Here is a 20,265-nt window from a genome sequence, read left to right as displayed (position 1 = left end):
TAGATAAATGGGGACTCTCACTCCGGTGGGAGGAAAAATGCTGGCAGCGCCTTGCAAAAAGGAGTCGGGAGCAGTTGCTGGTAAGCGCGAAAAACCACGCGCCTGAAAAGGGCGCGAAGCAACGGAAACCCCGCCTCCTGCGCTCGCCAGCTGGGCTCTGCTCTAGGAAGGAGGCTCTGGCAAACCACTTCCGAAAAACAATTGCCTTGAAAACTGCAAAGACTCGTCCAAGCAGTCACTGCAGGGTCAGCAATGACTGAGCGCAGACAAAAAAAAAAAAAATGGAAGGAAAAGCTTGGGAAATGGAAGGGCTGGTGGGGCTTCCTGTCAAGAGGATCGCCCAACAGACAGCGACAAAAACAGAAGTTATTTTGCAAAAATGAGTCTGTTCAATGGTGCAACTAATGCTGGACCAAAGGCTAAAGTCCTGGAACCTGCATCTGATTGGCTGATTCGCCTGGAAATGCTTGAGCTCATGGATCCTGCTCACTGTAGTATTACTATTACTTATTATTATATTTTTAGATACATTGACTACCAGGAGTCACCGCGTGACCAGTTTTGTCCTTATTGGGACTCCTCAGATGTGGCTAGCCAGGTATTTCTCTATGAGATTCAAACCATCTACTGGGAACTTTTAGAGTAGCTCATCCATGCAACTTCACATACCTATTTATTCTCCTTATTCCCATACATTTGAGAATCTGTGCAGTAAAAGAAAACTCCATTTTTCCTTTAGCCATGATGGTGCCAGGACCCTCTGATAAAAATAACTTAGTTGGAGTAAGCTTGTAAGATCAACACCATTGGGAACCAGAATCAACCATCTACAGTGTGACCTTCCAAAACTTCATGTCAAGTCCACGATGTCCAACTCTCAGTTCTGAAGCATTCTTACGCAACCAGTCTTGGTTCAGACAAATACTTCTTTATTAAGGTGTACATGTAGCTTGTAAACAGAACATTGCTAAAACTAACGCCTTGGGTAAACCTCCCTCTATTTATCCCCCCTCCCCTTATTGCCTGTTGTCGTGACTCCTCCTCACCTGTTGTTGACCTCTCTCCTTCCTCCCCGAGCTTCTTCCTGGTTCTTTGGGCCCCAGCTGCCTGGTTCTTTGGGCCCCAGCTGCCTGGCCGTCAATCAAGCCAGTCTAAATTGCCCATATATGGTTAAGCTGCTTCCCAACTCCCCTTACAACCATTAACAGCCACCACCCCCTCCTTAGTTACAAGTGGCAGAAACAAATCAATCCAACTCCCAACGAATGCAATACAATGTAAAACAACAACAGTTGGGTGATGCAGGTTCTGACACTTCACTAACTGTCTTATAGCTCTGAGAACCAGTTTGGTGTAGTGGTTAAGGCAGCAGGCTAGAAATTGGGAGACCATATGTTCTAGTCCCACTTTAGGCATGAAGCCAGCTGGGAGACCTTGGGCCAGTCACTCTCTCAGCCCTAGGAAGCAGGTAATGGCAAGCCACTTCTGAAATCTTGCCAAGAAAACTGCAGGGACTTCTCCAGGCAGTTGCCAAGAATCAACACTGACTCACACACACACACACACACACATGATGGCATCACAATTGAGTTTGATATGCAAAAACTGCTCACACTCAGAGGAGTACCCTTTTTAATCAGAGTTGGCAAACAGTTGTATTGGGAAATAACTTCACCTTATTCAGTACACAGGAACTTTACTTCTTCAGAATCAAGCTCAAGAAGAAAAGAAAGTTTAGCATGGATACTTGCTGTCTCAAAGATGCTTTCTGTCTTTCCAACCCCAAAGATTTGCATTAAAGTATTTTAGTTTTTATTTGCAATAAAGAAAACAAGCAGCATATAAACAAAACGCTTGTATGAAGTGCTTTAAGAACCAGAGGATTTTTAAAGCATGTAGTTCTGGAAGCAGAGGCTGATAGAATCCATTGAGAGTAGAGCTAACATTTGTCTAAACAGAATATCACACAAATTGCAAAGTAGAAATATGAAATCTCTTGAATAGATTATGGATGTGTGAACTGGGAAAATATAATTTCCCTTCCTCCTCTGCCAATTTATAGATGCCTGTGCTTCCTCTTCAGTTCCTTAGGAAGAGGGGGGAGGTGTTAATTTTTGCTCCAGATGGCGAATGACATCTTGGGTCCATTGCAATGAGGGATCAGCACAGATTTTGATACCTCTCCTAGTGGTAAATCTGCAAAGGAGAAATATAATTTAACTTACAATTTATAATAATATATAAAATATTATATATATAACAGGGCTAAGATCCTGTGGGACTTCCAGATCCAGACAGACAGACCGGTACTGGCCAATCAACCAGACATCGTGGTAGTAGACAAAGACCAGAAGACAACGATAGTGATAGATGTAGCAGTGCCAAGTGACAGCAACATCAGGAAGAAGGAGCATGAGAAGCTGGAGAAGTCCCAGGGCCTGAAGGAGGACTAGAGAGAATGTGGAAAGTAAAGGCCAAAGTGGTCCCAGTGGTGGTAGGAGCACTCAGGACTGTCATTCCTAAGCTGGGAGAGGGGCTCCAAGAGATCCCAGGAACCACATCCAAGCTCTCTGTCCAGAAGAGCTCAGTGCTAGGAACAGCTAAGATACTGTGCAGAACCCTTGAACTCCCGGGCCTCTGGTAAAGGACCCCAGATTGAGGAAGACACGTTGCCACCCATAGGGGTAAGAGGGGAATTTTATAATTAAATATAATTTAATTATAATCTAACATAATTTAAATGTAACCGCCCAGAGTCGCTGGGAGTCAGATGGCATACACATTTAATAATAATAATTTTAAAATTAAGCAAAATGTAATAATTTGCCTGTAATCTAGAGTTGTATGGGGCAGGTCAGGGTCCTTCCCATTCTCTTATGGAATAAACACAGAAGGAGCACAAATACTACAAGGAGATTTATGTGAGTGGTGGGAAAACAAGTCATGAAAAGTGACCTAACATCGCAAATGCTTGCAGCACATCTGGAATTTCTAGCACACATGCATGCTGCTTTGCTGCTCAACAGCGGGAAAATGTAAAATCTGGCATTTAGTATCAGATTAAAAAATAAAAAGAACTTCATACTTACACAACTCCAGGGACAAGGCATTTCGGAGATGTATATTCATATGATGACAATATAGACCGGGGAATGGGTCTTGATATAAAGGAGAAACAACATTCTGGCACTAATGGGACGCCAAGACTTTCTGTAGCAAATGAAATAAAATAGTTTTGTGCTTTAATCTCCCTGTCCAGCAGATCTGTCTCTTCTTTAACCCACCCATCCCATAAAAAGGTGTAGGAATCATGACAACTTCAAGCCTATACATCAGTTAGACTTTCCAGGGCTAGTGAGAACAAAACAAAGGAATTGACAGCAAATTTCATGAAGCTCCCCCCCCCCACACACACACTTTTTTGTCTGTTTGTCTGGATTTTTTTTTTATCTTTTCTATTCATCCTTTCAAAAAGCAAGCTCCAGGCTGAAGCTGAGAGATATTTGCTTGATCGTTATGGTATGGGTTTGAAGAATAAGATATTTCAAAATGCTTTGCTAAGAAATTTGGTTTGTTTTTTCCCATGGATCTACCCTGATTTTAATTCATATGCTCAGACCCATTGGGAACAACCATGCACAGCTCTTTTAAGCTGCTATTCCTTCTTCACATGAAATAACTTAAATAACAGGTACAAGGTTCCAGGAACCAGCCTGCTTTAGTGGGACTGGACTTTCCCACCACAAGAGTACAAATGTAGAGGTAACTAGTTCATGTGAGTTGACAGGCAACCTTTCTGTGAATACAAAGGAGTGTTTAAGGAACAGCATGAGAATTCATGGTACTCACCCTGAGCCTGAAATAAGAAGGCAGCAAGGACCAGAAAGGCTGCTGGAGTAGGCAAAGAAGTCTTCATTCTCATAGTTCACGATGGATGCAAAGAGCTGATGGGTTCAAGGACAGTCTTTGCTCCAGACTGAACAACAGACGATTCTCTCCGTTTTTATACCATCATTTGTGGCAGGATGTTGAAATTTCTTGGAAGTGAAATATTGCAGTTCATTCTAAGCTTCCAAAAGAATGGCCAAGAAGAATACAGCCAGCAGGGAAAAACAGTGAGAGCCTATCATTTATGAACTGAGAGAAGAAAAGACTCTTCCACTTTGCTATGGAGCCAAAATAAAAAGTAACAGAGTTGATGTCCATTTGGGACAATGATTTGAATCTGATTTCCCCCCTTCCTTCCATAAATTGGCCTTAGTAGAGATTCAACATAATGTGAAGCATTGTGAAGTTGGCATTACTCTTGGTATTTAATACTTACAAATTTATACAGCATCACACAGAGGTCAACAAGAGGCTTTTTTGTGTAACAGCAGGATGCCAAATAATAAGAGTTTTTAAAATATGTTTTTAATAATCCAAGATTTCATCATTTAAAAAAAGCCAAGAAATCTTGCAAAATGTCAGTGTTTTCATCCAAAAGGTTACATTATTTCAGATGAGAACCGTGAAGCCTTGGAACCTTTCAGACATGTTTGAAACAACATTTTACTGTCGTATCCATGGGTGCCATCTACATATGGGCAGTATCAACCTGCATGGCATTTTAAACTATACACACCTGCGGGCTTCTGCCTCAAGGAGTTTACAATCCAACATGTAAGAAAAAGAAAACAACAGAGGAAGGAGAGGTAAGGGGAGGAATTAACACAGATACGGTATACAGTTTTATCGGTTTGAAAGGTAAGAGCTGTGTTGATACAAGTAATGAGTTGGAAGCAAAATTAGCAACAAGTTAGAGCTATAATACATGTGTACCTTTGAGTCAGTCTTGACTCCAGGTGACTGCCTAGACTAATCCCTGGAATTTTCTTGGCAAGGTTTTCAGAAGTGGTTTCCCATTGCCTTTCTCCCAGCTGGTTTCATGCCTAAGGTAGGACTAGAACTCAGTTTCCTGGTTCTAACCTGGTGCCTTAACCACTCCCCCTACTCTGGCCCTCAGAGCTATAATACAGTTAGTGAATTTTTGGAAGGTCATACATGGTTGGTTCTGCCACTCATAGAAGTGAAAGGCTCCCAACAGTGTTGATCTTACAAGTTTAATCCAACTAAGTCATTCTTATCAGAGGGTCGTGACAGGGGAAGAGATGGAGAAGGGATGATCTAGGACTAAAAGTTTGAATCTGACAAGCAGGGATAATTTGGTTTGCAGAGAGTTTTGTCTTCCATATACTTTTCATAATATGGAAATTTTGTCTCTGAAAGAAAATATTATGGGCAAAGGAAACATGCTAACTAGATAAGATAGATGAATGAATGAATGAATGAATGAATGAATGAATGAATGAATGAATGAATGAATGAGCAAATGAGCAAGCAAGCCCTACATGTCTTGACACTGAGGGACTTCCAAGACTGCCAGCTCTAACCAGAATTGACTTTCCCAACTTCTATGTCCCAGGAGAAGCTGCCAGCAATCCCCTCATTTCTACAAAGTCCATGGTGTAGAAGCCTGTAGGCAATACTTTCCAGGGGCAGCGCCTACACTATAGATTAGCCTTCCAATGCAAACCAGGATGACCCCTACAGTTTTTGCCTTCTAGAAATTTTTGAAAAGTGAGCTATTCTTGAGGGCTTACAGTAAATGATAGGATGCCAGTATTGTTTGATATATCCTATGTTTATAGCTTTAAGGTTTTAATTGTAATTTTAGCCACACAATGGATGTTTTTATTGTACAGTAAATGCTTCTGTGTTTATCTGTTTTTAATTATTGTAAGTGCTGAGGGTGCTTCATTCAACAAGCCCCGATTCTTCACAACAGCAGAGAGAGATGGGTTTTCTGAAAAATTGTAAATTAGACCATTTTCCAGAAAATTTGGGAGAAATGCCTTCATATAAATAAACATGATTCCAATTAACATATTCATTTCAATATTGCACAAGCACTAGCACTGGGACTACATTATTTCATGTGAAAAAAATTAAATCCAGGTCATGTTATGACATTTAACAGTACATTCAAAGAAACTAAAAACTAAAATTTGTAGAGAAAAATTATTCTATTGGAATGTTGAAAACAATGTTGGGCAATAGGCAAAAAGCAACAAAGCAGCATATTGATACTACCAAGATTGCTTGAAGCCAAACATTTTCCACAGAAAATTTTGATCCCAGAGAATTTTCTGGAAAATTCCTCAGTGAACAACTTTGCACAACAGATTATGTAACACCCACAACTTTTCTACCAGCGCTGCATTTTTAAAAATTTCTCTATCCATCTCCCCTTCTTTAGCACACATTCTACCAAGATTCACAAATTCATTTACTTTTTCTAGTTTTTTTTGCCATTTATGGATAACCTGAAATTACTCCCTCCATTTTCCATGTCAAATTCAATTACCTGGATCTTTTCACATCCATTCTTTTATCATACAGTCTACCTAAGCCTTGCTGCAAATTGTCCTAATATTTAGCCAGCAAAACTACATACAATACAGGTAGTCATTCCTTACTGACCATTTGTTCAGCAACTGTTTGACGTTCGGATAGCACTGAAAAAGAAGATTTATGACCAGTCCTTGAAGTTGCAGCCATTGCAGGATCCCCGCTGTCACATGATTGTGATTCAGGTACTTGGCAACTGGTGCACATTTACAATGTGTGGTCCTGTGATTGCCATTTGTGACCCTCACAGACGGCTTCCAACAAGCAAAGTCAATGGGGAAGCCAGCGAGAGGTTGCAAGTCGTGGTCACATGACATCTCACTTAATGACTGTGCAGATTCACTTAACAACCGTAGCCAGAACTGCCGTTGTGACTCAGCATGGTCACATGACATTTTGCTTTATGACCACATTGCTTAGCGACGGAGATGCCAGTCCCAACTGCAGATGGTAAGTAAAGTTTACCTGTAATACAACCACATCATGTCCTCAGTCAATACTCTTCTAACATCACTGCAAACATTTATTATATATTTGTCCAGAAATACTTTAAATAGCTAAGTAAGAATATCACACATTCTTATCGTACTCTCTGCTCCATGTTCAGTAATTACCTAAACCTTTGATTATTCTCATGTGTGTTTTACTCCTGTCATACACTGATCATAATCTTCGGCAATTAACTTCCAACTCTCTATATATGCTAAACAATCCATAATTCTAATCACATTCTCATCAATTAAACTGCACAAGGAAATCAGAAAGGCAAGCAATGGTTTCTGAACAAAAGACGAGTGAATGGAATCTGTAATCCAGAATGATTCTACCTAGGAATGAGGAAGGAACCCACATTGAGTCTTTGCAGCAGAGACTGCATTCAGAACAGCTCCTGCCATTTAATCCATAACACAGCCTTTCTCTGAATGTGACCCGATCATGTAATTAAGCTGGATCATTCTGTGCCTTGCTTTGAAATGCCATACATGTGTAGTATATTACATAAAAGCTAACAAAAGATGCTTTCATTCCATTATGAATGGAAAGAGACCAAAGAAGAGTAAGAAAATAATTTGCCGTTTTATTTCTAGGCTCTTGTTCCTAACTGGGGGATGGGGGGAATAATTCAGTGGGAGAACACCTGTTTTTTTCAACAGAAGATCCTTGATTCTATCCAAGCCATCTCTGATTAAATAGATTAGGTAGCAGGTGTGAGTAAATAGCTATTGTCACACAGAGGATACGAAATATCATTGGTAACTTGGCAACTTCTAGATTTGTGGACTTCAATTCCCACAACTCCCCAGCCAGCATGACCATTGCTGAGAATTCTCAGAACTGAAGTCCACATATAGGGCAACTTCCTATGTTCAGGGAGAACCAGATCTCCATGGAAATTTGGAGTACACTGCATGGTTATTTTTGTTTTGTTTTTTTGCAGGATCTCCTACTAAGGATCTGTGCCATCAAAACTCAGAGAACAACTGCTAGTCTGCATAAGCAGCTATGGCTTGGCTTAGTCAAGAGAAGCTTCATCAATCCATCCTCATGCTTTCAGGAAAACAGTCTCTGCTTTCCCAATAACACTACATCATTTTTTGTTTAGCCATGATTTGTTGCATTAGCCACAGTGGCTGGATTCACAGATCACTTGCCAGTGATTTACAGTGGCTTGTTTTAACACCATTATAAGTCACATTATAATTTAATACAATGTCGGAAGTCAGTCACAGGACAGATTATGAATAGGCTTGCTCAACTGATGAAAGAAATGGCTTACCTTAATGCAGACGTTTGAATGATTTAATTCCTAACAGGAGTACACACACACTCCTGATTATTTCTGACAATTTTTACAAAGCACCAAGCTGACAGAGAGATTCAGTGAACTCTCCTAAACCTATTTTTAAACATGAATCATTGTAAGCACTACTCAGCTTGTCAAGGAAAGATCTAATCTTTACTGGCCTAAGTTCAAGGTAACATTGAAGTTGTTTTGAATCTCAGTAATGATAAGCATTCATACAGCATTAATTGTTCAAGTATATATTAAACTTATATCTCAACCTTCCTCCAAGGAGGTGAGAATAGGATACCTTCATGGGTATCACTCAATTCCCATTTTCCTATCACAGCTTAGGGTTAGGGTTAGTGATGGGACCAAGCAAGGGAATCTCTGAGCTACCTGCCTAAGTTTGATCTGAATCTTGGTCATCTAAACACATCTGAAAGTTCGAAGAGTATTATGGCCACTGTAGTGTTTCCATTAAACTGATAAATATTATTTTCATCTTGAAAATAGGAAGGCCAAGGTTGAGAAGAAGAAGAATCTGCATAAGGCCACCTAGAATTCATGGAAGAGGCAAAATCTAGAATAGAGGCATCTTGATTCAGTCTTCCCATGATACATACATCAATCTTTTCTTCTAATGGTACCTGGGGCTTCTGAAGATCATCTTTGCCATTCCTGTGAATTTTTACTTTTTCATACATGTCACTACCGGCCTCTTTCACTGTGCAATCTCCTTCAGAATTGATCCTTGCAGACTGCCAGTTTCAGTGTTTTTCCCTTTCCTCCCACTGGTCAGCTGGAGGAGAGCTGGTCAGCTCAAAAAGACTCTTCACTGTTATTAAGTACAACAGCAGTGAGTACAAATGTGCAGCAATGTGAGTCTGGTTTGGGAGAATGAAGCCAGTATCCCCAGGCAAATATCCCTAAATCAGGAAAAGGAAGTTAATAGCCATCCTACTCTGTGTTATAATTTGATAAAATTCTTATCTTAAAAATAAAAAAGGTCACTTCTTATGTCATCCATGACATATGTAATTTGATTCTTTGAAGTGAAATTACAGTGTAGTAGCTCCCAAAAAGGGCCATAATCAGAAGGAATATAATTTCCATAGTGTCTCCTTGCCCCATACTAATAACAACCTTCAGTTAATAATCCTTAACTTTGACCTGCGGAGTGCCTTTGATAATATTATCTGGGCAGAACATCTGCAATCATATGCTACTTTTTAAAATGTGTGCATGAATGAACATGTGCCTGTTGCAAGCACTCAATAGACCTGATTGAGCAAGCCGTGGAGTGTTCCAGAACTTACATCAAGAGTGCTACATAGGCAGTTGGGCTTAGGCTAAGGGATTTCCATACTGGAACACACCTGAGGACAGATAAACATGCTGTATTTTGAAATAAAGTTCACTGTACATTTGTAGATTGAGAGAAAGTGTGTAATAAAGCATAAAGGCTCAACTTACGGAATGTTTTGCGTGAATATGGACTTGAAGGTTGGTTGCTGAATGCAACAAGAGATGCATATGATGGAAACAAAGGCTGCATGAGAAAAATGGAATGCTTAACAAATGGTTCAGTGCTGAACAGGGAGTAGACAAAGATGTGTGATCTTCCTGGGTCCCCATTATTTAATATATTCATGCGTAAATATATGAGAAATGTTTATGGTATTGTTAGAGACGTGTGATTGGTTGAGGATGCGAATGTAGGGTTTTGGTTGTTGTTTGACAATGCTGCGCTGTTGGGTGGGTACCCAAACAATTTGCAGCAAATCTTAAATAGATTGTATGGTGATTCTAGCCTCACCCTTCCTCTGAAGGCTTGACTTTTCAATGTGAAAAGGTCCCCAAGTGTAGAGTTGCTAGTTGTAATGGTATGTGAGAATGACCTTGGGAGACAGGAGGAAGAGCTGCAGACTAGACAACCATTATGCAAAAGGTATCTCAGCCCACAGAAGGAAAAGGGAGGTGGGAAGCATCTCAGAAGGGACTCTTCCTAGTTTTCTGGAAAGTAAAAATAAAAGAGGGGAGAAATGCTTTCAGACTTGCCAGATTCTATTACTGTCACCTTACAATAAAGGGAGTGTTAGTATTCATGGTTTGTGCTTCTTGTCTGAACTACCTCGAAAGGCTGACACTAGTACCCAAACATTATCAGTTGCAGAGGTTTGGAAGGAACAGAGCTTTGCTGCCATGTTGATTGGGAAACAAGTTGGGATCGGTTTTTAAGTGTGATATCAATTATTGATCTCATTTTTTTTTCAACAAGCAATCCCATCACTTCCACTCAAGTTGCCTTTTGGGATCTTTTGCAAAACCGTGGAGAAATGTTCACACACATACAGGATGTACAAAAACGTACACAGCGTAGCCGAGGGAGATCACCAGCAATGCGTATGCGTGCGGAAAGAGAGGGAAGAGATGCTCTAGCGTGGATCCAGGAGAACATGCGGGGATGCTGTTGATGGAATAAATCAATTGCCCAGAGAGGTGGTAGGTCTCCTTCAGTGGATGTGTTTAAGTGGAGGCTGGAGAGACATGCTGGGGATGCTTTAATTTGGATTCCTACACTGAGCAGGGTTAGACTTGATGGCCCCTTCCAAGTCAGCTTTTACTAGTGCCTAATTAAAGTGTGGTCCTTAGATCAGCAGAAAATAAAACTGCTGTGAAATTGGCTGCTGTCACTGCTGATCTGAATCCTGCTTTTATTGACTCCGTTCTGACTCACTGCTGAACAATACTCTCCTGATTATGTGTGTTGTGTGCAGTTTGCAAGAAGCAAAGTGATTCGTAGATTCCTCTGGCTCTGCTGCCCGGCCTCTTCAGCATGCCATCAACTGGTAGGAAGAACACTCACCAATCATAGCGCTGCATATTGCAAGCATGGAGAAGATCCGAGTCTTTTGTTGTTCTTAGCGTCCTTCCCCATCTTCAACTCATTCTTGATTTTCCAAACAATCTCCCTATAGTTATGGGCTAACTGCCTGAACTATTCCTGGATGATTAGGTCCTCTTTTCATCTCCTACATTTCTCCTTTCAGATCTTTCCTAAGCTTTCCCAAGATGTTCTTCCATTTTTCACACGTTGGAATTGTTTAAAATTGTATTTTTAGTATCTCCTTTCCTAGGAATTCCTAGGAACACCCTGAGCTCCTTTTAGTTGCTTCTTCTTCCGTTGAACTTAACTACTATTGCCCTGTGTATGACACTCAGCTTTAGCTTAAAATCAAAAACTCTAATATTATATTACACAAATTCTTTTTTTCACTTTTCTTGCTACTTACACCTCGTCAATTAAGTCTTCCCTGTTTTGAGTATCAAGATCAGGATCCTCTTGCACCTCCTCCTTTCCCTGAAAGAGACAGTGGTCAGTAATACCACATAGGAATTTCCTGGAAGGACCAAGGCTAATTAAAGTCCCCCATGGCTATTACTTCATGCCTCTTTCAAATTCTCTCATTTTGTTTGGAAATTCATCCATATCTTCTTCCTAAGTGGGCGGGCAATAATAGTCACCAACAGCAGTACTGCTTTTATTTGTCCCTCCTCCACTTATTTTAACAATGTTTTCTCTACAGAATCACCAAGTTCATTCCCTTAGATCTCTGAGCAGATATAGGTAAATTTAACCCACAATTCAGCTTCCCCTTTTTATTGCTTTTATTGCTCTTAAACCAATGATGCCCTTCAATTGCTGTTTTCTAGCCATAGGTCAAACTCTACTATAGCTGTTTGCGGACTTGAGATACATTTGAGGGGCCACTGGGGAAAAAATGTAGGCCCTTGATCTGATCCAGCCCTGGAAATGAAACCATAGAGTTTTTGTCTTCATTTAAGCCTGCCTTAGCATGTACAGCATCCTTCTTCCCAGTGACGAGAGGCCTCTATGAAGCCCTCAAAGAAGACATAAAGGAAGTTAATAGCCATCTTCTCATTTTACTGGTAATCAATTATATACTGACTCAGATTAGTACAGATGATTATAAAGTATTGGCCTTCTGTAGCAGAAAGAAGGCCATCGTAATAGCCATTAATAATTTTATTCTCCATTAACTTATCATCTATTAAAACCATCCTAGTCATTAACACATTGCTTAACATCTCTTTGCCTTCTAGATGCAAAGCAGGTATACATAACTCTAGAAAATGAATAAAGCTTACTTGGTTTTATTCACGTATCACGTTGTAGAGGACACAATGGATGTATCTTTATATCTCTGGTTCAAGGTTATATCTGAATTTCAGACACATATGAATCATCTTTCAGTTAACATGTTGAAATTACAGGACATAATAATGGGATATGAAAATAATTATGAAACCCCTTAATTAGCTAGCAAGGCATACCTGTGAGCAGGACATATGCATACCTTAGGGTGATCAAACATTATTTAAGTTACCCTGTAATTCATAGTTGAGGAAACCACCTACTTCACCTACTTCATTGAATTTACAAGTAGCAACTTTTAAATTCAGTGGTTGACATGAAAATGACTCAGTTTTCTCACAAGTGTATATCTGAACAGATGTACACATGTATATATATTGTATATACTTCTTTGTCTGTGTGCCTTTGAGTCAGTGTTAACTCCTGCCAGCTGCCTGGACAAGTCCCTGCAGTTTTCTTGGCAATGTTTTAGGAAGTGGTTTGCCCTTGCCTCCTTCCTAGGGCTGAGGGAGAGTGACTGGCCCAAAGTCACCCAGCTGGCTTTGTGCCTAAGGCAGGATTGGAACTCACAATCTCCTAGTTTCTAGCCTGGTGCCTTAACCACTACACCAAACTGGCTCTCTATATTTATACATACCCATTTATATGTTGTCCTTCCTGTAGAGAACTCAAGGTAGCTAATAATAATAATAAAACAACAACAAAAAACATATATAATAAAATGTTCAAGTAGCATATTCAAGAAAAGAGTGGTTAAAAAAATTGCTAAAAACTATGTTTGGAAAAGTAGCCATTCAGAGCGCAGATACCTAGGATATACCATCATGTCTTTACTGAAGGTCATTATGGAGAAAACAAAATGGGCTTCCTTAAGAAAATTCTGGATATAAGTGCTACCAGCCAAAAAGTCCCTTTCCTTTGTTCCAGCTAAGCATACTTTCCCAGAACATTGAACATAAACTCAACATGTTCATGTGGTGCGCCAGTTATGTCCTTTCCTGGATCAGGAGGCCCTCTGGTCAGTCACTCACACCCTGATCTTCTCCTGTATAGACTATTGCAATGCGCTCTACATGGGGCTTCCCTTGAAGAGTATCTGGAAGCTACAACTGGTTCAAAATTCAGACACACAGACAATCTTGGGTGCCCCAAGGATGGCACATATAACACCTTTGCTGCGGGAGCTGCACTGGGTCACAGTTTGCTTCCTCGTCCAATTCAAGGTGTTGGTTATTACTTTTAAAGCCCTACATGGCCTCTTAATTATAAGAACATTTTTATAAAATGATGTACCGTTGGTATTTGACACCAGATAAATTGTCAAAGACGTATAAAGGTATCTCAGATGTCTGTTGGAAATGTAACCATTGTGAAGGTACATTCTATCACTTATGGTGGACTTGTGAAAAGGCTAAGAAATATTGGAATATGATATATACTTTGATTCAAAAGATCTTGAAAACAGATTTGCAGTTGAAACCAGAGATCTTTCTTTTAGGTTTGATGGATAAACAAATGGAAAGACAGCACAGATATCTTTATATGATAACTGCGGTGAGACTTTTATATGTGCAAAAATGGAAGGATATACAAATACCTACTGCTGAAGAATGACATTGAAATTAATGGAATTGGCTGAGATGGTGAAACTTACTGCTTTGCTCAAAGACAGGGCACTGTTTGACTTTGTCTCTAATTGGAAACCACTCTTAGACTTTTTGCTTGATACTCAAAAAAATCCAATTTTGACTTTGGGATTTGCTGATTGATGTTATACCTATAGAAATATCGCGTACAAATTATATGCATTATTCAAATAGATTAATTTTTAGGAATCTTTCTCAATATTAGATTAGATTATTTCTTACTACGTAAATGTTTCGATATTAGGGTAAGAGGCAAATACATTTTCTATCTATACCTGTACCAAGGACAGTCGGAAGCTACTCTCTTTTTCTTGTGTTCTTTTTTCTCCCCCATCTCCTTTTTCTTTCTTTTCTTCTTTTTACTGTTTTTCCCCCTTCTTTTTTTCTTGACTCTTTTGTATTTTAACTTTTGTGGAAAACTGAATAAAATTTAAAATAATAATAATAATAAAAATAAAAAATAAAGCCCTACATGGCGTGGATCCAGGCTACCTAAGGGACCGTCTTACCCCTGTCACATCGACCTGTCCCACCCAGTCAGGCAGAGAGGGCATGTTACAGACTCCATCAGTGAGAGAATGTCGGATGGTGGGGCCCAGGAGGAGACCCTTCTCTGCTGTTGCCCCCCCCCTTTGGAACATTCTCCCCCCAGAAGTGTGGCAGGCCCCTACCCTCCCAGCTTTCCAGAAAGAACTGAAGACCTGGTTCGGTCAGCTTGCTTGGGGCAAGAAGAGTTTCAATCAACCCTGGGGGTGGTTGGCGCCCTGATGACATTCCCCAAGCCTAATAATTTTTAGCTACCATCAATTATCTTGGAAGTTACTTACTATTTATTTAGGACTAATTGTTACACTGTATGTTTAATTAATATTTATTTTTCCTGTAAACCGCCCAGAGTCGTTTTCTAATGAGATGGGTGGTGACAAATTTGATACACAAATAATGATAAATAAATAAACAAACATGCAGTTTATAGCTGATAAAGGAGTCCTTTAGAGGTCATGATCCCAAACTAAAGGTAAACTGCAACTGGTCACCTTCAGAGGTCTTTTATCCCACCCACAAGCTATCTAAAACATGGAATTGTGGGTAAGGTTGGACTAGGGTTTGAGAGATGCAAGTTGAGGTTCATCCTCAGCCAATCAGCTTCTCTCAGTCTAACTCAGAGCAGAGTTGTTATAGGCATAAAAGGAAAGTGAGATCCCCATATGCTGCCTTGAACTATTAGATTAAAAGTGATTATGGTAATGATGCTAAATAAAGGAGCAGAAGCTGGTACCTTCTTCTTACATGGCTTACCTATTATGTTTTCGATTTCTTTCTAGAATGTGTGGAATAGCAGTTTTTTTATTTGATTTCCTCTATTGATCATGGTTGGATCTTCCTGTTTTATTTTTTCTGGATTTTATTAGATTTCTATCCATTTTGGCTGTTTACAGAACACACCTAACCTGGTCAGATAAAGATCTAGCTGTTGCATTTTCACAACATGTTAAGCTTGGATAGCGTTTTTGCAGGCTAACAGAGCGAGTGAACCCAGCAGATTTGGTTAACTTATAGATGAAAAGTATTGTGTAAATCCAGAAAATGTGTTAATTCAGTAAGTTGGTTAAGCAAGTTGTGTGAATTCAACTACAATATCATCTGCCCAATGAACATTTATTAGGTAAATTTCAATTTAATGAATGTTTATCTTCTTGTAAACTGCTCAGAGTCGTTTCATGAGATGGGTGGTGACAAATTTGATTAATTAATTAATTAATTAACTAAAAAGAAATAAATACCAAAGTTTTGTATTGGAACACAGAAAGCCTAATGCAGTAGGAAAATGTATATAGTTTACCCTTAGAAATAGGGATATGCTTACAATACCCCAGTTCTCATTCATACCAAGGAGCATGGTAGGAGGAAGATTTTCCTCCCTATTTTTTCACACTGCTGATAGCTTAGCTTTCTGGCTGCTCTGTTTATTATTCTTCAGTGTAATTGACTGTAATTTCAAAACTGAAAGAGTGTTTACTTCACAACAGCTGTAATACTTATGAAAGAGTCACCTGGTTCCTGCTTCCAGATCATGTCTTCCTTAGAAGATAGCTTCATCTGACCAAACGTGGCTGATTTCAAAAACTAAGGGGATTTTTTTTAAAATTTCATTTATACTAAATTTATATGCCATCTGACTCCCAGCTACTTTGGGCAGTTTTTAAATTGTTAAAAACATTTAAAAACAAATAATACAAGAAACACAGAACAAAGAAACAAAGATGGCAGAGAAAACAAACCCAGATGGGAAGAAGGGAAAGGAAGAAAAGGGACATCAAGGATCAACTGTGGTTAATACTTGGATGAGGGACCACCTGGGAAGTCCAACGCTGTAGGTTAAATCATAACGGACTGAGTTTGCTGAACACGCTGAGCCATAAATCATGCCTTATTAATCATAGTGGTTGGTTTCATGCATCACTTAAAGCCAAACTAAACACACCATTTTTCCATGACCAGAAAGTCACCAGAATAAAAGATCCTGACCATATTACTGGGGGAGATTGTCATGCAAGAGAATCATACACTTGGATCATTAAGAAAAATAAGATCAATACAACTCAGTTCATGTAGAATGCTATTATTTCAGCACTTCATAATTATAGCCAGTCCTACCAATCCTTAGTTGAGGTTTGAATCCCAATTTTTTTCTTCTCCTAAAATCTAACTGATGCCAGACACAGAAGATGGCAGGGCTCTTCTGACAGTGATGGCTGTATAGAAGAGAATTCCCAAAGATGCATCTTGCCATGTTAGAAGGATAAAAGCTCCATCTGCTGGGATTCCTTCATTTTCCCCCTAATCAGTTTGTCCTCCTGATTGTGGGCTTGCCACCATTAAACTAAACCTTTTTAATTTTGGGTTTGTCTCATACTATGAAAACTCAACCCCAAGGCTAAAAATAAAGATTCCTGTGCATTTTTCCCTAGTACATTAACTCATCTGACATTTGCAGCTGAATTACATCAGCTGGGGATAAAGTTCCCTGTACAGAACAAGTTAGACAAGTGCAAGGGTTTGTGCCAGAGGCGGCAGGTCATTGGTGTTTGTAGGGCCCAGGAGCAAATTTCCCAGAAACTATTTGTCTGTCTGTCTGTCTGTCTATTTGAAAAAAGAATTATATATCTGCCTATCTTATACTGTATAAAGCAAACCTAGGTGGCTTACAACAAATAGACAAATAATAAAAACACAAAATGAAAACTCAACACACCACCAGAGCCCTAAGAGTAGTGTCTCAAAAAAGCAAGAAAGCTGGGTTCACCTCGCATTCCATTCCAACACCTAAGGGAAAAGCCATGATTGAATGGCCTTCCGGAAGACGAGGCAGGTAGGAGCTCTCCATATCTCAAAGGGGAGGCTGTTCCATAGGGTAGGCACAGCTACAGAAAAGGCTCACTTCCTAGATACCACCAGATGACAACTTTTAATAGAGGGGACCTCGAGTGAGCATACCCTATCCAACCTAGTGGGATGAGTAGATGTCCTCAGGGAGAGGCAGTCCCTCAAATAACCGATCCCATGCCATATAAGGGTGATCATGATCAGCGGCTCCCAGTCCAGGAATGGGCACAATTGGTGCAAAGGCCCTCCTAACCACAGCTGCCACCTGCTCCTTGAGCAGGAGCCACAAGTCAAGGAGGACCTCCAAGTTCTATTTTATCACCTTCCAGAGATTGTACAGATATCTTCGTAAAGAGAGCAATCTCCATGCTGGACCCTTGGTTTTACTGAACTGATGATGTTACTTAGCTTGGTAATGAAACATCTACAAGAAGAAAAGCAAGGTCAGAGAACACCAAAAACCCAAGAATTCAACCTTAAGCTACATATATTCTTCACCATTGCAATGTCCATGCTGTACGGATTCTGGGATTTGCAGCCCCAACACATTCAGCAAGTATCGGGTTCTAGAAATTTGCTGTACAATTTCCAGATGACCATTCGCAGGTGCTACATATGGAGGCCAAGCAGGCAATTTCATGTAGAGGAAGTCCTATCTAAAATATGGTTCAGTATTTGATAAATGTAACAACACATTCCTGGTTATAATAGCAACTTTCTTGTTTTTTCACCCTTGCTTTTAATTTTGGCATGTTGCAATTTTGTGAAACTTGTTCTTTTTTCGACTGGATTATTGATTTGTTTTGTACACCTGTGTTAGTAACTCTGAACATTTCATTTTGGAAAGAAAAATGCATGCTGTACTTATCTATTCAAAAGTACATTTCCTTGAATTCAGTGGGACATTTCCAGGTAGTGTTTATACAACATAAACTAACAAAATGTTCGTTAACCAAATTATTATTTCTGTCCTTTCTTTTTCAGCACAGTGCATTTGCAGAACGTGCCTTAAAACAGTAGCATTATATTGACCCTGGCATAGGTGTAGGAACCATCTTCAAAAAAGAAAAAGAAACTATATTTATTTTCCCTCGCATTCCTATATACATTGTTTAGAATTTTTCCACTCCAGTCAATAAAAAATATAATGAAACCTGGATCACCATTATAAAAAAATCACCATAAAGAAGCAGCAATCAACAATAGAGAAGATACTGTAATTGTTGAAGGCTTTCACGGCCGGAATATGATGGCTGGTGTAGGTCTTCCGGGCTGTGTGGCCGTGTTCTGAAAGTTCTGTTTCCTAACGTTTCGCCAGCATCTGTGACTGGCATCTTCAGAGGGCAGAGCACAGACAGGAGCAGTTCTCTCTGTGCCCAGGGTGATGTGACCCTTTTGTGGGTATTTATAGAGATCTGAGGGGGGGGATTGGGGGTGTGTGGTGGGGGAGTTGGGGGGTACGGGGTGTGTGGGTGTGGGGGGTGGGGGGTTTGGGTTAACAAGTGGCTGCTTGTTTTGGTGTCTGAATATGTGTGTATCTTCCTGGGGGTTAGGCAGGGTTTGTTCTTCTATTGAGTTGTTAACGAGTGGCTGCTGGGGGTGATGCAAGTACTGGTTAGACTTGATGCTGTTTAGCTTCTGAGCAAACATACGATCAGCCAGATGTTGCCACCTACTGTACAATCATCAACATTGACACACACACACACACACACACACACATGCAAACCCACAAACTGCACTGAAGGCAAGGCAAAAATTAAAGTACACTTTAAGTCATGAAAGTTCACTGGGTGACTAAGAGTCACAACAGATGCATGCACGCAATGCACTTACCCTTGGTTGACTGTACCATGTTTTACTCCATTAACCCAATTGTCTCGGTTCACAGAAATCAAATATTAACTCTGACAGTTCAAGGTCCTCTAACCATGTACCTATGCTAGGTGGAGGGAAAGGTTACAAATGAAGCACTAGGGATGAGCACATGCCAACTATTGGAGTTGGGGTGTTACAGTTTGAGCCTATCCAGAAGCTTGTCAGACAATGCTTGACATGACAAGTGCTGGTCCTGACAGAGTGAGAGTAAATTCTGGCAGTGATTCAGCTTTGTCTCCCCCAACTTTGGGACACGGAAACATAAAGAAGTGATTAAGGAGCATGAGAAGCAGGTGGAAAGTTGATAAGGGAGGAAATATAGACAATGAAGGAAATGTTTGAAATTTTGTTGGAAGCTATAAATTCTAGAAGACTGCAGCATTAGTTATGTTAAACTATGTCCCCAACTTTGGAATCTTTGAGGAGTTATGGTTATATCAGACCTGGAATGTTGCTAAGAGAATTATTTTTAAAAATTGGAAAAATAGTACTATTGGTCGCACTTTTAGATGATCTCTGGTGGGAGCAGGATGGGGGTAGTGCGTCCGTCCTTGCTCTTCTTGACCTCTTGGCGACTTTCAATACCATCGATCATGGTATCCTTTTGGGTTGGCTGTGGGAGTTGGAGCTGGGTGGCAGAGTTTTGTGCTGGTTCAGCTCCTTCATCCAAGAACGATCCCAACTGGTGTTGATAGGGAGCGAGAGGTCCAACCTGCAGCCCCTACTTTGTGGGGTGCCTCAGGGTTCAGTGGTCTCGCCATTCCTATTTAACATCTACATGAAACTGTTGGGTGAGATCATCCAGCACCATGGGATCAGATATCATCAGTATGCTGATGATAGTCAACTATCATCATATATCACCATCCCAGGTGACCTAAGTGATGCTGTGGCTACCCTTTCACAGTGCCAGGAGGCTTTAGGGGCCTGGATGGGGGACA

General features: G+C 40.1%; 1 long non-coding RNA gene across 4 annotated transcripts; it reads right to left on the bottom strand.

Moving 5' to 3' along the window:
• Window positions 1-990: 990 nt before the first annotated feature.
• LOC148214382 (uncharacterized) lies at window positions 991-14,668 on the bottom strand. 4 transcript variants are annotated; one of them, XR_015798186.1, is made up of 5 exons: window positions 9,710-14,668; window positions 8,884-9,162; window positions 3,850-6,915; window positions 3,090-3,210; window positions 991-2,196 (listed from the first exon to the last, which is right to left on the bottom strand). It is a non-coding gene; the product is annotated as an uncharacterized LOC148214382 (long non-coding RNA). The 4 variants fall into 4 exon arrangements; XR_015798188.1 differs by lacking the exon at window positions 8,884-9,162 and having other exon boundaries at window positions 11,530-11,597; window positions 12,407-14,668; XR_015798185.1 differs by having other exon boundaries at window positions 8,884-14,668.
• Window positions 14,669-20,265: the final 5,597 nt, after the last annotated feature.

The sequence above is a fragment of the Python bivittatus genome, unplaced genomic scaffold, assembly GCF_059951505.1.
Source record: "Python bivittatus isolate LINGU-HERP-01145 unplaced genomic scaffold, Pbiv_v1 ctg000690_np1212, whole genome shotgun sequence".
Lineage (NCBI taxonomy): Eukaryota > Metazoa > Chordata > Lepidosauria > Squamata > Pythonidae > Python > Python bivittatus.
Note: the sequence above shows the minus strand (reverse complement) of the source record. Positions and strands in the feature narration are given on the sequence as shown.